Consider the following 5,584-nt stretch of genomic DNA (forward strand, 5'->3'; position numbering starts at 1 on the left):
ATAATAATAGAAAGCAATTTTTTTTCCTCTTTTTTTTTCTATTTTTAATTTTTTTTATGTCTGACTGTCTGTCTGTATGATCACGCTTACCTACGAAAGTACTGAACCGATTTACTTAAAATTATAACCAACCATAACCAATATAAGTGACGAAATTTAAAATTCATATTAAATTTATCATTGTACGACAGCATTATACCTGATAACATCCATAATATTATAAAGCTGAAGAGTTTGTTTGTTTGAATGCGCTCATCTCAGGAACTACTGAAAAATTCGTTGAAAATTTAATTTTGCGTTGAATAAACCATTTATCGAGGAAGACTTAAGCTATAAGGAGCAATAATGGAATATGTGAAAAGGAACGGGGAAAGTTATTCATCCTTGAGGGCTTCAATGATGCCCAAAATAACTATTCCACGCGGACGAAGTCGCGGGCACAGCTAGTTTAGTAATACGTAGTGAAGTAGAAATATTTTACGCTCAGAAAGTTAGTGATATCGTTTCTCAACTACCCACTTGACTTTGTTTATCTATGTCGTGTATTGTGTTCTGAGACGATATATAAATACTTGACTTTAATAATTAATATGTTTATACAATATCGTAAAAGACGACTGATGGATGGGCTTGTAAACTTGGATTAATCGCTTTGGGCGTCGGGCTGGCAATCTGTCACTTCTTGATTTTCGATTAAATCATTTAGCACAGCTATTGAATATGGCCTATCGATCTTTGTGGGACTGTTGGCTCTGTCTACCCCCCTTGAGGATGTGGACATGATGGTATGTATGTTATGTTTAGTGATTAGGTTTTTGTTGGAATGTCGGTGGGTAGATAATGTTGGAGGAAGTGGCCAAGTTCCTGGAGTTTCTGATTTTAATCATTATGTTGTAGTGTCAGTGTCAGTTACCATTTTATTATATGCATGATTTTTGTATTGATCCTGGTGTCGCTGTGATGAGTTCGTCGGTAACCGTGATTATCGTCGTAGGTCGTGAATCTATAAAAATCTTTCTGACTTTTACCTACTTCTTACATCATTTAAACCACGGACTACCTTACGGGGTATCCTTAAGTAGCCGTCAACACCAATAATACTGATACGTGTTTAGATACTGTCATATTTTTTTTTAGTACCCTTTTTCATCACTCTATTAAAATTTTTATTATACCAAGTATTATTACATTGTGACAACAGTTTTGTTATGTATTTGCAGCACACTCAATGTTAGATAATACAGTAATCTGTGTTTACGTTATTGGATTTGCATTTACACATACGTGTTATAGATGTAAACTGTACATGATAAATATAATGTAAAACTGTTTGTAAACAAATAAAGAGAAAAAAAAAAAAAAAAAAAGTGAGGATATAACCTGATAAAGCCAGGAGGAAAAAGGCCGTGTGGTTCCCAGCATTTAAGAATGGTTTCTGGCTGTTTAGGATAGAATCACTATATCTTTTTCCCATGGAAATCGTAAAGGGCGACTAAGGGAACCCTAAAAGAATTGTTCTTTTAGGCGATGGACCACCGGACTTTTATCCAGTGAAGTGAGGATATAACCTGATAAAGTCAGGAGGAAAAAGGCCGTGTGGTTCCCAGCATTTAAGGATGGTTTCCCGCAGTTTAGGATTGAATCACTACATCTTTTTCCCATGGATGTCGTAAAGGGCGACTAAGGGATAGCCTAAAAAAATTGGGTTCTTCTAGGCGATGGGCTAGCAACGTGTCACTATTTGCATCTCAATTCCATCTTTAAGCCATACAACTGAACGGGGCCTTTCAGTCTTTATGAGACCGTTGGCGCTGTCTATCCCGTAAGGGCTAGACGTGATTATATGTATGTAGATAGAAGGCTATATTGTATATCGACCAATGACACTTATTTAGTTACATTATATTAGTATCATTTCTTACCGATTCCTGAAAGAAACAGTGTGATAATTTGCAACTGGAATTGTGCTTCGTGAAAAGACCAGACTTACCCAATCCAAACGGATGATCAAGGTGTAGGGATTTTCACATTTTAATAATTGTAAATAATATTAATGTGAATAAATAAAATAATAAATAAAATAATAAGTTAGTAACAAACGGATAACCGTATGCCGAACTCCTTCGTCCCGCCATAAATTCGACGGACAAGAAAATGAAAAAATGTCAGTTTGACAAGAGTCAATTTAATTGTATTTCTTGGCCCGTTTGTTGCTATACGCTTGAATATTAATTTAAATCTTTCATTTCATCTTATATCCATTTCCCTCTTCTCTTACTCTGACTGCGCTTCACCTTCGATTAAGTAAGCTTTAAATCTATCGCTACAAAGGTATATTTTTCGGACAAGAACTTATCTCGTCCAGGTGATACCCTAAAGGGCTCTAAAGATAGACCGTGTTACTCCTAACAAGAATAGAAGGGCTCTAAATAACCGTTTTATCTCGCAAACCTATCTCAACGGAAGAAAGGGTGAACTCTGTAAAGGTCAGCGTACAATAAAGATGAAGTACAAAAAAACATATAATCATGTCTATGTAGTCTATTGGTGCCAAATGTACCAAAAAAGAATAGGATCAATCCATACATCCATCCATCTTTCCCATGGATGTCGTAAAAGGCGACTAAGGGATAAGCTTATACATTAGGGATTCTTCTTTTAGGCTATGGGCTAACAACCTATAGCTTTTTGAATCTCAATTCTATCATTAAGCCTAACAGCTGAACGTGGCCTATCCGTCTCTTCAAGAATGTTAGCTCTGTCTACCCCGCAAGGGATATAGACGTGACTATATGTATGTATGTAAAATTTAGTTCTTCATGTTTAATGTCCGCTGACCCTAGAAACGAGAGCCGCTCTCGCGACAGATCACATTTGCGTTTCAATGTGATGCGCCGAGGTCTTATTCTGGTTTTAACTCCCGGTATATAAGAGGGGTGTAATGATTTTTTAACGTTTGTTTGATTTTTTTTTGTCAAAACCATGAAAATTGATCAGTGAAATTATCAACGGGTAAATAAAAAAAATACTAAGAATATTTGTTCCCCCAAAAATTTTACGACAATCTGGTGTCTCGTTATATGTAATTAACCCGCCAGTACTCGCGCTTCATTTTGGGACACCAACAGTCGCGTCCGGGTCGATAAGACCCATATATTATTTAGATGATTTAAATCACAAGACATATAATTTTTAATGAAGTAATGTATTTGTTACAAATTTAACAATAAAACAAGTAATGTAATTTGACATTTTAATTTATTTTACTGGAACAATCAACTTTATCTATAATAATAAAAATGTGCTAGAAAAAAGTTACTTTTAACATTTCACTTCAAAAAACTTAGATAATTATTTATTTTTATTAATAATCAACAACTATAATTATGTTTTCATTATAGTATCTGAGTATCTTCGAATAAAAAAAAAACTTTTAAACAATAAGACAATCTTAGTTTTATAATAATCAGCCTCAAAATCTATCACAAAAAAAGTCCTATAAAATTATCAATCTTAGAATTAAACAAATTTTTTGGTATGTTTTTTAGACTCTAATTAATCTTTTTGTTTGCAATTTTCACACACAAATATTGTATGATCTTGCCTGACAGTAATGGCACTGAGTCTTGGTCTTCCTATCCTTTTTAGGGGGACAGAGCGAACATCGACCACGAATATTACTTACTACCCCTGATGGTAGAGATCTTTCTGTGATATGCATAGGTAAAGTAGTGATAAAAGACCTTTTTTGAATTTGTGGCATCACCAAACTTAAAGCTAAATCTTTGAGAAAGGTGTTTGGGCATTTTTAGCCTCATTGATCGGACCAGGACGCTCTCTGATAATGTTGTGGCTTCGCGTCCGTACTGATCTGGGAGGTTCTTCAATATTCCATTTAACAACTCCATTTTTAGAGAAGTAGTGTCCTTGACGAATGTAGCTCAATGGTACATCATTTAGATCAGTTCTTCTTTGAAATAAATTATCTGATGTAGGTACTGGATTTGAAGATACAAACTCAGTAGATTCCTCTTCCGAACTTTGACAAGAATTAGAATCATGTTCGTCCATTTCTAGGTAATCTTCTATTTCCGAACATTCTTCCCCTTCGATTTCATCTTCATACAATATTTTTTCAATAGTCGCGGCATCTAATCGCATTCGAGACATTCTGTAAACAATAATAATAATGATTTATATTTTTAATAGTAATAAAAAACACTTACATGAACCGTCGCGTAAGGGTCTAAATGACCCATACTCACTTGACACGTCCGTCCTGTTCAAACGCCGCAGGCGAAATGGCCGAGGTGGGGGGTACGAGTTCACTATGAAGTCACTTGAAGGTACCTAGCGCGGCAAACTAAAACTAATAATATTATAGAAATTACGGATCAAATTCTGTTGCTCTGGGTCTTTTCGACCCATGCGCGACTACTGGCGGGTTAATAGATAGTATATTTTGCGAAGGAAGTTTTTTCTTTTTAAGTTTCATTAAAAACGTAAATAAACGTAAAAAAATTATCAAACGGCGCGTTGGTACAGATTGTATGACATATTTACATACATACATACAAATAGTCACGTCTATATCCCTTGTGGGGTAGACAGAGCCAACAATCTTGAAATATAGGTCACGTTCAGCTTGATGATAGAATTTTACAACATTGTTATATAGTCTGTATCTTACATACAATAGTGGGATACCCTGCACTTTTATGTACCTACATATATATATATACAAAAAACGAAATCTCATTACATTTACTCCCCGTGTGGTACCGAGACATTCTTCACTTGTATTTTACTGGGTGCGATGCGTAGCATTGCATTTGTAAAACTACCTACATTTTATGGATGTTCAACGATGAGTGCCAGTGTACGTTCAAACCTACATATTATGGTTTTCGTTACACTGTAGCAGTTAAATGTATGTAATGTAAAAATATCTAAGTTTAATAATAAATAAATACAAAAATGTACGATTTTCCTAGAATGATATATTCAGAATAGACCTTCTTTCTACCTGCGACACCGATTAGGTATGCAAATCTCATATTACCCACGTCTTAGAATGTAGATGTTTCCGAGTTCAATACTTTTAAGATATTCATAAAATGTAACTTTAGTACCCGAAATCCATGAACTTGCATGAAGAATGTTACGAATGTGGATGAAGCGACAGAAGTATGCAGTTATCATGGCAAGTGGAAAGATGTAGTTTCTGCCTATCCCTCCGGGTAAGAGGCGTGATTTTATGTATGTATGTATGTATAATCACGTCTAAGTTCCTTACGGGGTAGTCTGAGCCAACAGCCTTTTTTCGGCGGTTTCGGGTACTTTTGACCTGACCCTTTACCAGGACGTCCTTAATTTTATCAAGATACGTTCGTCTAGGTCTTCCCACTCCGACCTTTCCCTCCACACTCTCCTTGTATATCTGCTTAGTCAACCTGCTTTCATTCATCCTCTCCACATGACCAAAAGACGTGATTACATGTATGTATATGTATAAATAAATTAAAAAAATACAATAAATAGGTTTTATTTCGTAATAATCTTATTCAAAAATATGTATAACACT

Source organism: Amyelois transitella, chromosome 23 (assembly GCF_032362555.1).
Source record: "Amyelois transitella isolate CPQ chromosome 23, ilAmyTran1.1, whole genome shotgun sequence".
In the NCBI taxonomy this organism is placed as follows: domain Eukaryota; kingdom Metazoa; phylum Arthropoda; class Insecta; order Lepidoptera; family Pyralidae; genus Amyelois; species Amyelois transitella.